This window comes from Phyllobates terribilis, unplaced genomic scaffold (genome assembly GCF_046119375.1).
Source record: "Phyllobates terribilis strain yellow unplaced genomic scaffold, ASM4611937v1 Scaffold_11__3_contigs__length_659146591, whole genome shotgun sequence".
NCBI lineage: Eukaryota > Metazoa > Chordata > Amphibia > Anura > Dendrobatidae > Phyllobates > Phyllobates terribilis.
Genome location: NW_027362771.1, coordinates 582,763,789 through 582,778,960, shown reverse-complemented (window position 1 = coordinate 582,778,960; position 15,172 = coordinate 582,763,789). Strand labels below are relative to the sequence as shown.

The window sequence follows — 15,172 nt, the reverse complement described above, 5'->3', positions numbered from 1 at the left end:
CTCCAGCCGGGCACCGGTAAAAGAGCTCCGGATCCCTCACAGTTGTGACTCGAGTGCTGTGCCTGCTGAGGATACTAGGAACCTGATCGCTGTGCTGAGTGAGTTCGCGGAACCCGACGTCGGCCGCCGACAGACGAGGCCTGGACCCCCCTATCCAAGGCTCGAGAGACTGCCCCCAACAGCCAAGCAGAGAGGAGCTGCATACGTGAGCAGGGCCATCACTTCCACTGCTCACCCACGGTACCGGGGACAATTGGGTTTAAGTACTCAGGTTGGGAGGGGGACGGTTGGGGCTAAAGTAGCACAACGTGATTTAATTGAATTCATCCGGAAAGAGACTCACGGCCTAGCGGGAATAACCGGTGACCCCCGCTAGGGCCAAATTCACGGTTAAAGAACTTGTGTGGTGCTTCTCATGCTTGAGGGCATCACCTTACTTTAAGAGACTGCGCCTTATTTTAAGAGACTGCGCCTTACTTTAAGAGACTGCGCCTTACTTTAAGAGACTGCGCCTTACTTTAAGAGACTGCGCCTTATTTTAAGAGACTGCGCCTTATTTTGAGAAATTTCGTATTTTTCTGATATTTCAAACCACTGTTCATTACCCTTGTTGCTAATCCCTTGTTTCAGTATACCTGTTGTATAAAACTGTTTACAAACATTTCTGACTGTTCTCGCCTTGTGTCTCTGTGCGTTGCATTCCGGCACCTGCATTACACAGTGATCAATTGCAGTTTCAGGTAAGCCCCAAATACACTTGTATCACGTAAACCTGCAAGCTCTGAGTATGTCCTTATGACTCGCCCCCTGGGCCGTGGGGCACTCGGAACCGGGCAATAGGGAGACGATGGGGGTAGTAGTGGCGACCCGGTCCCGTGGCTCAGGGTGGTCAGACCGGTGGCAGTCTTTTAGATGTTTTAGATTATGTCCGACTACGCCACCCGTGGATTGCGGTTATTAGGAACCGCCGCTGCAGGGCAGACCGCTGGGGCCGATGATGTGTGCAGCTGGGATGGTGTGACTCCCCACGGAAAGAGTGCGACCCCAGGGCAGTGTAGTGGATGGTGGGAGTGATGGTGGTGAGAGTCCCAGTACCGGTAATGCCGGAGGAGCGAAAAAGCACACAGACAACGTACTGCAGTCCAGGGTCTTTACTCACGGTTGATATCCAAGTCACTTCTGCAGGGAATGACTGCCCGAGCCGTGCTGCGTCCACCAGGTGAGGGGCTCGGTCAACTCCCAGGCAGCTCAGGAGTATGGCACAGGACCCCCTTTAATCCTTCCTCTGGCCTGCCTCACCAGTGACCCACTTTTGTCCAGCTACCGCGGGCTTGTGCGGTTAAACGTGGGCCCCGTCCTCCGCTGTCCTATATGGTGCCTTCCTAGCAGGTTTGATGAGGTGTCGCACCAATAAATGGTCACGACGTCCGGTCTTTGGCTGAGGGTAGTTTCTCCTCCACCAACTTGGGATCCGGCACCCTTAATCTGCCTGACCCTTCACCCTGTATTCTCGTGGGTTCTTAGGGTCCCTTCTGCCTTCTTGTTCCTGAGCCCTTCTGTTTCTCTGTCTCTCCTCCTTCTTTCCTGTTCCTTCTTCTCCTCCTTTCTCGTGGAGCTGGGCTGAGGTGACACCACAGCTCCCCTTCACCTCCTCCTCGGCCTCTCACTAGGCCCTCCTGGAGTAGAGCTCCTACAGAGCCTCTACTCCCTGTCTTCTCCTCTCTGGACAGAACGAACCCAGATCTAAGATGGTGCCCCCCTTTTATACCTCCCTCTGACCATGAGCCCAGGTGACCAGCAACCAATGGGCTCCTTCCTACACTCAGGAACCAACCCCTATCTGCCCCTACAGCACTGGGTGTTCCACCCCCCTCCCCACTCCAGGCAGGGACATAGTCGGTCGTGCCTGCACTTCTGTCTAGTGGGAGCACCGTTGAGCTGTCCCTCGGAAATGGGGTGTGTGTGCTGTATGCAGCTAACTGAGCCCTGGTCCATACTCCATCCTTACCCGGGAGTGGAATACCACACCTCCGGCAGAGGTGCAATACCCCTGTAGCGGCGGAGCCCTCGGGGCGCTACACTTAATAATGGTAAGGAGATGCTGGGAGTTGTTGTTACCAGCCATCATCAGACTGGACTATACAACAACCACAGCACTGATGAAACGCAGGAAGGATCACAAATAAACATTTACATCCAGATACCTTAAAGGTGACATCTTCTCTGATCATTCCCATCCCTTTTGTCTCCATGTAGTACAGACGCCATGACGAGATTTCATGCCCAGTGGTCATCACTGCAGACTTCTCTCTTCTGTCTTCAGTAACACTTCCCAACATGGTGCCCTTAAAAATAAAAGTATCATTATACTGCCCCATAAATATAAATATCTCCCATGCTGCCCCCTGAACAAATAATTGCCCTTCAGTGTGTTTCCTGCACAAAATATCCCTCCCACACTGCCTATCTCTAAAATGACCTCCCCACACTGCCCCTATCCATAATGTCCCCCCACACCGCCGCTCTCTGTGATGTCCCCCACACACAGCTTCACTCCATAATATTCCCCCCACACTGCTCCTCTCTGTCATATTCCTCTTCACACACAGCTCCTCTCTATCATATTCCTCCCCATCATATTCCCCCACATAACCCTCCTCTCCGTCATATCTGCCCCCTACACCGTTCCTCTCTGCCTGTTACGATACTGGTGTACCACTGCTGGAATCCAGTGGCTGAAGGAGCACGAGCGGGAACAGCAAGCGGTAATAGAAGTCCTTGGAGATAGAAAAGGAGTTGAAGGAAACAATCCAGAAATAGGTGATAACAGTCTGAGTAAGACCGTTCAGGAGCTGGAGACTGGAACTAGACTAACATCTAGACAATACTCAAGCAATAAGTGAGAGATCCAAATGGCTTTATGTAGGCCCAAACAGGAAACAAGATGGATTTCACAGGTTCAAAATCTGCCATATTTGTAAAGGGCAATTGAAGAACTCAACAGCAGCCTCCATTGGTAGGGAGTGGAATTGCAGCACAATTATCAAGGTGAACAATAGCAGCCACTAGTTCTTATACTGTAGAAGGACAAAAGGAATCCACACACCATCATATTCCCCCCACACACAGCTCCCCTCTGTCATACTCCACCCACACTGCTCCTCTCCTTCATATTACCCCCCCCACTGCTCCTCTCCATCATATTCTCCCCCACACCGCTCCTCTCCATCATATTCTCCCCCACACCGCTCCTCTCCATCATATCCCCCCCCACACCGCTCCTCTCCATCATATCCTTCCCCACACCACTCCTCTTCATCATATTCCCCCCCCACACCACTCCTCTTCATCATATCCCCCCACATTGCTCCTCTCCATCATATCACCCCCACACCGCTCCTCTCTGTAATATTCCCCCCTACACACAGCTCCCCTCTGTCATACTCCACCCACACTGCTCCTCTCCTTCATATTACCCCCCACAGCTCCTCTCCATCATATTCTCCCCCACACCGCTCCTCTCCATCATATTCTCCCCCACACCGCTCCTGTCCATCATATTCCCCCCCACACCGCTTCTCTCCATCATATCCCTCCCCACACCGCTCCTCTCCATCATATCCCCCCCACACCGCTTCTCTCCTTCATATTCCCCCCCACACCACTCCTCTCCATCATATCCCCCCACACCGCTCCTCTCCATCATATCACCCCTACACCGCTCCTCTCTGTAATATTCCCCCCCACACCGCTCCTCTCTGTAATATTCCCCCCCACACCACTCCTCTCTGCACTATTCCCCCCACACTGGTCAAACTGAAGAAGGACAACAGGAATCCTTACACCGCCATATTCCCCACCACCTGTTTTATGTAGGGAGCAGGGTCTGCGACAGTGACCTCAGACTCTGCCCCCTGATGACGTCTCGTTTGAGTATCTCAGCATGCTCGTTCTCAAACAAAGCATCATCAAAAATGGAGTTGTAAAAAAAAAACAGATTGTGTAGGTAGAGAAGGATATTGATTTTTTTTTAATTAAAGTATATTACAAAATATATTAGATTATGGCATTAAATAGATAGGAATTTAGGATGAAAATGAATTTGTATTTTGGACCACCCCTTTAATGCTTTTTGCATGTTTGATACCCAGGCATCTATGCTATGTGTGGCTGTGGTCATTGTATGCATCTGTGCTGATTATTGAGATTATATAAACGCTTAATCACTTTAACAATGGCACTTACCTGGTTTCCATTTAGGATAGCACACTTACAATTTTAGATGGAGTCTTTTATTGGGGGCTTGTTTACAATCTTTTGTGGCAGAAAAAAGCAGCATTTTACAGTACCAACAAAGTGAATTTGATTTTTGAAATGTCATGCACATTCTGCTTATTAATTTTCCTTGCAGAATTCAACCTTCAAAACATTTTTTCAAATCTGCAGCATGTCAGTTCTTTCTGCATTTTTAGCCTATTCAAATAATCAGGAAAAAAATGCATGTAAAAACGCATAAAAAAATACACAAAAACGCAGCAAAAATGTGCATATTTTAAGCAGCTTTTTTCCTTCCAACACTATTTTTTGCAGCAAAAAATCTGCTGGAAATACAAACCATTTACACATATCCATATGCTTTATTGATAACAGTCCTCCTTGACTGGGAGCAAACAACACATCTTTTACTGGTATGAATACATTCTGTTTATTTTTACTTGGTGTCCATGTTCAGTATATTCTGCATTTATTCTCCTTTGTTCAATATAGATTTTTATTTAAAGGGGACCCTTTTCTGATTTTTTTTATGTTGAACTTAACAAACGATGTATTAGCGGATACAATAGATATTTAGCTCCTAATGAGCTAACTGTTGTTAAGTCCAAGTGGGTGTTATCACATATTTTCACTAGTGGTGTGTACTTCTTCTCCTTGAATGAGTTACCCAATTATAAGCAGGCAGCAAAACAACAGAAAAAGAACATGCCTCCACCTTAGCTTAGGTTTCTGTCTGATCTCCTGATCTAATCTCATTAGAGACTGCTGGAAGATTAGAGCACAGATAATTCACACCTTTCAGATAAGATCCTTGTGTGGGAAGGGGCAGCACAGCTGAGTTTAGAACTGTCACATTACAAACTCTTACATCAGCTCTCCTCTTCTCATAGCACTGTCAGCTCTGCTGTACTGCACCTTTCCCCACTTTGTCACAATTCAGTCCCTCCAAGCACGGATTAGACAAGAATGGGCGGTCATCATTCAGGATTTGGCCCAGAAGCTAATAGCCAGCTGCCGGGGGGCAAAAGTCAGAAGTCTTGAAGGATAAGGGGCAACACTGTAAATACTGAATCTTTGCAGAAACTTGGTGTATTTGTCAATAAAAGTTACAAAAATTTATGAAATGCTGATAATTGAACTTCAGTAACCAGAGAAATATCCGACAAAAAGATTGAAAAAATGCCAAAAGCAGCAAACCATATAGAAACCGAAATTTGAGTCAGTCTCCAAACTTTTGGCTACGACTGTAGTGGATAAATAATGTTTTTGTGTCCCTGGGGGTAAATGCTAATTTCCATGATGTCTAGTGGGTTAATAATAATCTTCCTGGTGTCTAGTGGGTAAATGATAGCGGGTAAATTATATTATCCCTGGTGTGTAGTGGGTAAATGAATGAAATTAGTTAATCGCACACTCATAGGTTCAATTGCAGTCTTCATTTATTTACAGGCATAACATCAAACCAATTTTTGTAATGGTGATAGTAGACGTTTCGGCCTTAACCAGGCCTTATTCATTAGGTCGCTACTGTAAAAGAGAGGTAGGACGTTAGAATACAAAAATAAGAGGAAGGCAATGGTAACAAGTAATACATCCAATTGTAAGAAATGGTGGAGGGCGAGGGAAGGTCTGTGATGGGGGAGGTGAGGAAAGCAAGGGGAGGGGGGAGGAGGGGGAAGAGGAGGAGGGGAAAGGAGGGGTTAAAAACCATATATACATATGCACAATTAAATACAATCATAGAGTATCATAGATAACCCACAGCAGAGATACCTTACATTAGTTTTGATGAGGATGTGTGCCAGACAAATAGCTAATGGGTTTAAGAAGAGGTCCAATATAGCACTGTAATAACAAGGGGTATAAATCAAGATCATACCCAAGTCTTTAGCGGAGAAGGGAGATGTAGAGGCTAAATACCTTTATTGTAATCCCTGTGTGTGCCAACCTGTAAGGAACTAAAAGACATAAATGGCCCAAGATTAGGTCCCGCTGCTTTAATAGTCAAAAGGGACCCCTGTTCTTTTAAATACCTGGGCTGTGATGCAAAGGGCGCTCCTGCGTCAGTGGTTTCAAGGTATGCGCTCCCAGGTCTGGCTGCTCATGTGGGAGGAGGGGAAGGACGGCGTGTCTGCGTCCAGGTGCTGATGGCAAGACACTGGGGATCGCGTTTAAATGTGCCGGCACGGAGCGCCGTGCCGGAAGTGCGTCACAAAAGAGGCGTGGGTAAATGATATTATATCGGATTTCTAGTGATTCGCTAAGAAACTTCCATTGTCTCTTGTGTATATGATATTCATAATAATAGTTTCTGTGCTGTCTGGTGGATAAATAATATGTTCTGTAACCTCTTCCCCACCAGGACATAGTAGAGGTGTGTCATAATTCTTTAAATCCTCGATTCTACTTGTGTTGTACTCATTTTGAGATATGATGTTTTCTTCTACATACTGTATGTCTGATGCTAATTCCAGAATTCTTCGGAGGGTTTTTTTGTGTTTTGTTTTTGCCTGCCACCAAAGAGGTATTGTGGGATCTCAATGATGCCCATGTCATCTGACTGACATTGGGGTGGAGCAAAACTGCTGTCTGTTTCCAAGGGCAACCAGGAGAATTCTAAAAGTATCTCTGTGCTGTATATGAAGCGGAGGAACTCATATGAAATAATTGATAATGAGAATCATGTTGAATATTTTTTTCTTTGCTTCAAGCTGAAAATGTTTGTTGGATCACTACAGGTCATATAATTACCAGCAGATATATTTAGGTTTATGCAAAACCAAAAATAGGATATAAAAAGGCCAAGGTATTTTCAGAAAGCTGGGAACTCGGATCTCTCAGGATTCCCTGGTGGAATTTCGCCAGCTATTTTCTTGAGTAGTTGGTGATTTATGAGGGCACATTTATAAATCTTGGGTTAGACCTGGATACTTTGTGTTTGTCTTGTGCACACTTAAGATTTGAGCACTACTTAGCAATTTCAGTATGGCACTATTATGTGTGCGTGTAACGGGGCTTCTTGTGTTGTGTGCTGGGTCCCTTTAAATATAGGATACAGTGGCCCATGGTGGTTGACTGGTTCCCCACACAGGCGACAGTTCAAGGAAATGTTACTCAAGAGGAGACAACGAGTTTGCTGCCTAGTGTCTACTAAAGAACAATGTACTTAATGGTTACAAAGTCTCTTAAATGGTAAACGCGTGGTAGTTACAAAGAGGCAACAACTTGCATAGAGGTAGATGATTGGCAAAAAAATATGAATAGTAGACATGTACTTGAGACTCTTTACACCACTTGCTGGTAAACACCTCAGCAGCTCCCAGCTTACTCTGGCACAGTCTAAGTTTTTCTCTTAAAAGGCATCACAGCACACTAAGCTGGTCGCCTCTTTTGGCCAAAATGCACTGATGAAGCACATGGTCCAATCTTACATACTTCTGTGGCCTACTCTCATTATTACCCCATATCAGTTACTCACACTCAGGCGTAAGCCTCCTTTCGGTCTTTGTGGGGCCATAGTTATTCATGCACAGGCATCGCCATTCATACCCCCTCTGCTATGGCCAGTCAACCCAGTAGCCATAACTCTATTCACTCACAAGGACAAGCCTCTCTGCTCCCTTCCGTGGCACCAATCCTTACCCTCTCTCTGTACTACTGTTTTACAGTTGGGCTGGTCTCCTTCATCTAGGACAAACTAAAGACAGCAGAACATACTGGAGCATCTTCCTTCACCCTTCTTTGACCCTAACCATAGCCCTGGTGTTATGCAATTATATAGCTAGTACTACTCACCCCTACTTCTAGATAGCTATGATGCAGACTTTCTCAGCTATACTCTTTCTGCCAGGCTGTTTGTTTGTGTGTGGCTGACATCTACAGTCAGGAAACAGGACCTTTTAATGGACACTGTCACACTAGCAGAGGAGAGCAGTGTAAGGCCAAGTTCACACGTTCAATATTTGGTCAGTATTTTGCATCAGTATTTGTAAACCAAACCAGGAGTGTAACAGTCACAGGAAAGTATAATAGAAACACCTCACCACTTCTGCATTTTTCACCCACTCCTGGTTTTGGCTTACAAATACTGGATGTAAAATACTGACCAAATGCTGAATGTGTGAACGTGCCTAATCCTGACCCCCGCGCTACCCCCTGCCCTCGGATTACACAGACTGTGATTATTTTAGTTTATGGTGTGAATGGAAAAATGAAGCTTTAGCTTCGTACATTTTCTAAAGGGCATTAATTGTGCAATTAGCAAGTGTGTCTAAGCTTTTACTATGTGATACTGTTTACTGAGCTTCTGTATCTAAGCCTATCATATGTGATACTGTTCCCTGAAATGCTGTATCTAAGTTTAATATATTTGATATTGGCAGCACGGTGGCTCAGTGGTTAACACTGCCGCCTGGCAGCGCTGGGGTCCTGTTCAAATCCCACCAAGGATGACATCTGCAAGGAGTTTGTATGTTCTCCCCGTGTTTGCGTGGGTTTCCTCCCACACTCCAAAGACATACTGATAGGGAATTTAGATTGTGAGCTCCAATGGGGACAGTGCCCATAATGTCTGTGCAGCGCTGTGGAATTATTGGCGCTATATAAGTGAGTAAAATAAATATTATCTAAGTTTATGGCGTGTGATATTTGTTCCTTAGTCATTGTATCTAACCCCATCATGTGTGATATGGTCTTATAGGTAGCACCGCACCTCCATCATTAAATGCTCTGCATATGAGGTCATGAGGTGTTCGCTGCAGGTGAGATACTCTGTGGATTCCTCTGTATTATACAGAGCATGAGATAGAGGATGGGCCCTTGTCTCTCCGTGTATAGCAAAGCTATGTCGGCTGGGTCTGTGCCGTCTCTTGTCTGCTCCCTAGTTTGGTCAATTCCAGATCTGACAATGTTTGGGTTGGCAGAGCAGAGAGAGTTTAGTGTCATTGATTGCATCAGCATCTCCGCTATCCCACCCTACTTCGCTCCTCGCCATTCCTGCTGAATCTATAACTCCATTACATCTGTTCCTGATCAATATACTCTTTTCCCTTATTTAGCCTACTCCACTGTTCATCCTGATCTTCCTGGTTCCCCACCTCCTCACCAGCCTCCCAACAGACCTGATCCTCTAATATTTAGGACCCTTTTAGCTATGATATTAGTAGGGGTATTGTTGTTTGCCCTTTGAGAGTGCGATACAATAGTCTCTCGTACTATTGTAATTCCTTCATCTAATATGGAGAGAACGGCTCTAATAATAGCCATTCACAAGCGTGTCCTAGAGGCGCTGCTGTGTGGTCCTAGCTGTCTGGCATGCTGTGAATGCTGGCTGGCCCGCCTGGTGATTTCTCACATAGCTGACTCCATAGTTCACGCTGAGATTTACTGGGTTATTGTTCTTTATATAAACCTCATAGACACCAGGGTGATGCCCCTGAGGGCTTTAAAAAGCCCCTCTCCTTCTACGCATACCACCCACGCATACTTCCTCCATACCCCCCTCCTACATTCCTCTCTGCCGCTTCCCGCCTGGCATCAGGAACGAATGATACAAAAGATTTTGCGTGTACATTGAGATCTAAGGGGTAACGTTTCTGCTTGTGGAGTGTGACATGCCAGGTCTGGCACGCCAGTATGAGGAGACTTAAACGCCTTGCAAGCTCCTCTGGGAAATTAAATATGCTAATTGTCTCTTCAGAGAGGAAGAGGACTTGAACTCTAGCGCCACCTATTGGAAGTAGGAATAATACAAGTCATTATCGAACCTCTAATGAGCCTTGAAATATGACGTGGGATAAAAAGCCAAACCAGAATCTCAATTTGTAGACACTGTGTTTCGGGGTATTGCCCCTCATCAGTACAAAGTATGAGATCTGATTTGGCTTGATGAGAGGCTAAGACTGGAATCAAAGGGGTAAGGTTTCCCCGTGTGGAGAGTGAGTATTCTTCACTTTCTTGGTTCTGGTGCAGGTGTTACAGAAGTCACATGATCTGACATATGCCCCAGGTGTGGCAACTGTGCAGGTGATGTGGCTTGTCTACTTCTCAGGGGTTGTCCTGATGACAGGGAGAGCTCCGAAACAGGAGCCGTCAGCTCAACCTCATGAAGTTCTGCAAATTGCTGATGTACTTTGTGCTCCGATTTCTCACCATTTCAGGATCTCTGCTTGCTCTCAGTTAATGTTTACACCCACAGGCTGAAAAGCAAAAAAAATCTAAAATTCTTTGATAGATATATCCAATGCTGCTGTTCTTCTGAATCTAGCTGTTTTTTTTTTCCATTCTTGAAATATGGCCCCTCTTCCCTATATGTAAATCTGGTCTTGTTAGTCAAGGGGGTGTGTTCCTCATGAAGATGCCCACAAACAATTGATGACTACGCCCACTTGGCTAACAAGACTAGCTTTACATGCAGAGAAGAGAGGGATCATATCTCAGGAACAGAGAGGAGCAGGAACAAAAGAAAACCAGGAGAACAGCGGCATTTACACCAGGTAAAAACAAATATGGTTTATTTTTACAAATAATGCGTTTTCTATAAGTTTTATAAATCAAGTTGACCACATCTACAGGAATGTACGGATTTGAAGACCCGTTTCCTTCCCTAATATGTCTCTTTTAGTAACTACTTGCAATTTTCTATGAAAAAATAGCAGGTCTTAAGATGTTTATTTCATAGTCTGCACAAGGACCGCAATACCCAAACTGACCTGGGGTCTCCTTTATTAAAAAAGTAACTAATAGAACCATTTTTACTCCAGAAAAAAGTGCAAAAACAATGATGAATCAGTCCTTGGGTGTTTCCATCCCCCTTGTCGATGAGGTGGGTCCCTTCACAGTCTGATGCTATTCAAGGGTTATCACCCTCAAAAAAAGAACATGTTATCACATGTCAGTAGAATAAGGGATAACTTGCTGATCTCTGGGGGTCCGATCGTTAGAGGGTGATCTTGAATGGAGCGGAGGTGAGAAAGCTCAAGCTCCCACCATTTCTTGACCATGGGACTGTCGTAGAAAACCGAACACTGAACCCCTAGGCCAGGGGTGGGGAATCTTTTTTCTGCCAAGGGCCATTTGGATATTTATACCGTCCTTCGGGGACCGTACAAATTGCACACTAACTCCACCACAAGGTACGTCCTGACGCTGGCACTGGTGTCAGGACATAATCTTTCATTGCACGCGCCTTAGCTTTCAGTAGTGAACACTGTGTGTGTGCGCTCACAGAGCAAGAAGAAATTAAAAGCCCGGCAGCTGCCAAAATACAGATGCCTGCCCAAGGGCCGGATAAAAGGATCATCGAGGGCCATAAACTGCCCCTGGGCCTGAGGTTCCCCACCCCTGCCTTACACAATAGGGAGGCTTGCATGGCATTAGCCCTAGATCAAAGTTTCTAAACCTATCTTACCTTGAGAGCCACATTCAGCTTTAAGAGATGGTCATTAGCCACACTCTATGCAAAGAAATCTTAGAAGACCCCCCCCCCCGTATGCCCATTTTAATTGACTGCTTTTAAAGTAATTGTTTTGCAAGTGCCACCTTATAAAGTACAAGTACTTATGAGCCGAGTGCCCTCTTATCAAGTAACAATGCCCTCAGTGCTCCTGTATAAAGTAATAATGTCACAAGTGCCCCTTAAAAAGTAATGTCACAAGTGCCCCCTTAAAAAGTAATAATGGCCCCAGTGCCGCTTAAAAAGTAATAGAGACCCCAGTGCTCCCTTATAAAGTATTTATGCCCTGAGCGCCCCCTTATAAAGTAATAATGTTACAAGTGCCCCTTAGAAAAGTAATGTCACGAGTGCCTCCTGAAAAATAATAATGACCCTTATAAAGTACTCATGCCCCGAGTGCCCCTTTATGAAGTAATATTCCTGCGATTACCCCCTTAAAAATGATCAATGCCCCAAGTGCCCACTTTTAATGTAATAACGTCCCGAGTACCACCTGAGGAAGCAGTAATGGTCTGAGGGGCACTTATAAAGTAATTATGCCCTGAGTGTTTCTTATCAAGTAATATTGTCCTAAGTGCCCCCTACAAGTAAAGATGCGCTTCCTATGGACTCCAATACAGTTGAGTGGCACTCGCATGAACTTACAGCCACGACGCGAGCCACACATCAGGGGCTAGCGAGCCAAACTTCAGGGGCTAGCGAGTCAAACATCAGGGACTCGCAAGCCACACGTCAGGGACTCGCGAGCCACACGTCAGGGACTCGCGAGCCACACGTCAGGGACTCGCGAGCCACACGTCAGGGACTCGCGAGCCACACGTCAGGGACTCGCGAGCCACACGTCAGGGACTCGCGAGCCAAACGTCAGGGACTCGCGAGCCACACGTCAGGGACTCGCGAGCCAAACATCAGGGGCTCACGAGCCAATGATTTTGGACCCATGCTCTACACATGCTAGGTGCTAAGAGGGAGCACCAGTAAGCAAAACTGTATTGGTCAGGGCATTTAGACAAAAGGCTAGAGTAAGAAATTGGATTTTTGCCAAGCTGACATCAAGGCCGGATACCATTGTGCCTCCCTCAGTGTCCTCCTCTCAGTGATTACCTTTATAAACATGCGCATAATTCACATATAAATCCACACTCTGCTTATATGTAAATTTGCCCTTCCTCAGATCTAGTTACCAAAGGGGACCTATAGGTAAATTTGTCTCTGGATGTAAATAAGAATGATCCCATTCACTGACAGCAAGCAGAGATCCTAGAAATGTTGAGAAAATGAAACACAAATTAGGCTGTGTGCCCACTATGCGTCTTTTCAGCGTTTCCGCAGCGGCAATTCCGCTGCAGAAACACTTAAAAAACGCTTGTTAGTAGGTCTGCTATGGTCCCCAATGATAATCCGCATGTGCTGTGCACATGCTGCGGAAATTTTTGCTGCGGATTATCATTGCGGAAAAATCCGCAGCACTAGCAATTATTTAGCGTTTTCGCCGCCATTGACTTGCATTGAATCGCTTAATATCCGCATGACTACATGTGCGCATGCGGATATTAAGCGATTCAATGTCTCTCCTCCAGACCCGGGTACCATAGTACCTGTAAAAAAAAAAAGAATTAAAGATAAAAAAATACAATATACTCACCTTCTGATGGCCCCCGGTCTCCATAACGATGCGTCCTGGCTCTCTGGCAGCTCGCGATGGTCTAAAAGGACCTGCCATGATGTAATGTAGTCATGTGACGGGTCACATGACTAAATGACGTCATGGAAGGTCCTTTTACACAACCGCGAGACACCGGGGAGACCGGATGCATCGGATAAGGAGACCGGGGGCCATCAGAAGGTGAGTATATTGTATTTTTTTATTTTTAATGTTTTTTTTATATTTTTTTACCATTTTTATCTTTTTTTTTTAACTAACTTGGTCACACTATATAAAATCCATGCCGGTTGCATGGATTTATATTGTGTGACCAAGTTGTCAAGCACTTTCCAAGTGATGCTAAAATCGCTTGGAAAGCGAATGACAACCCGCATGCGGAAATGCATGTGAAGAACGCTTCACATCCACATGTCCCTGGCAGGAAAAACGCATGTAAAATCCGTATTTACAATCCGCATGTACAATCCGCATGTACAATCCGCATGTACAATCCACATGCATTTTTTTCTGCCAGGGAGATGCTGAAACGCTCAGGAAAAATCCGAAGCATTTCTGCATCGTGGGCACATAGCCTTAGCCTTATATTAGAAAAATATATTTGCAAAATTTTTGCAACACAATCTTTATCTACGAGCCTGGAAATGTATTAAAATATACCAACTGGAACTATTAATGGGGGCACTCAAGGGGGCATAATTGGCATCTGAGGGCACGGCTGTCGTGACTTTATGGCTGCACGTGTGCGCACAGCGTATGATCTGCACTGAGGATTTAGTCTGCTTGGTCGCTGATGATGATAACGCCATATTTTCCTTTTGCGCCAACTCCAGTAAATCTAATTTTTTTTCCATTTCGGCCAGATGTGACAATGCATTTCCCTGATTAATTACAACCCAGATGAACAAAGCCATAAGTGGGGGCACACCTGCCAACCTGCCGCCTGGTCGCAGGGAGATAACGCCGCTGCTCTTCTCCACATTCGCCAATCGTTGAATTTGGTGACAATAAAACAGACAAGAGAGGCCAGTGTTAAAGCGACAGTAACCTAAAAAATGCATCCATCGATTAATTATGTCTGGCAGGCAAGGTCTACTTCATGAAATTGAGCGGATCTATCAGTTAGAGGGCCAGCACTTATTATATTATGACAACATTTAATGTGATCCGCTTAGTGTAAGGGGTCATAACACAAAGTATTTGGGGTAGAGGTGAAGAATTAAACATTTTGAGCTTTTTGGGGGATTTAGTTTGTAAATCTGGTTTTGTTACGATGGGGAAATTTATCAAAAATGGTACTAAAAAAGAGTAATTGCCAATTGCAAATAATCAAAGTTTGGCCCTTAGTCCAAATTCAGACATTGGTGAAACATGGTCCGCATACGAAACATGGCCCGCGTACGAAACACGGCCCGCGTGCGAAACACGGCCCGCGTGCGAAACACGGCCCGCGTGCGAAACATGGTCCGTGTACAGATCTGCTGCGGGCTCCTATATCCGAACCGGTTGTTGAGTTCATGTCAAGAGACCAGCGGATTCATGATTGTCTGAATTCGGCCTAAACGGATTTATTGCTATGGGCAACTACTCCATATTTCTTTTGCCCTTATTCTGATAAATCTTCTCCATTACCCACTACCACAGGAGGTTCATGTAATTATATTTTTAATAATAATGCCCATTTTCATGTGAAGATGAATTGTTATTTATTTTTTGGGTGAATTTCCTAAACATTAGGCCTCTTCAAATCAGTCTAAAAGATAAACGGAGGCTTGTCGTCC

General features: G+C 45.3%; 1 protein-coding gene across 2 annotated transcripts in view; it reads left to right on the top strand.

Annotated features, from left to right (window-relative positions):
* The window catches only part of CNN1 (calponin 1), a 166,674-nt gene that overhangs the window by 107,998 nt on the left and 43,504 nt on the right, over positions 1 to 15,172 (top strand). Inside the window, exon 1 of one of the 2 annotated variants that reach the window (XM_073654260.1) lies at positions 14,393 to 14,416. The exons of the other annotated variant lie outside the window; for it this stretch is intronic. The gene's annotated coding sequence lies outside the window, so the exon portion shown is untranslated. Of the gene's footprint in view, positions 1 to 14,392; positions 14,417 to 15,172 lie in introns of those variants that run through there. 2 annotated transcript variants of the gene reach the window in all.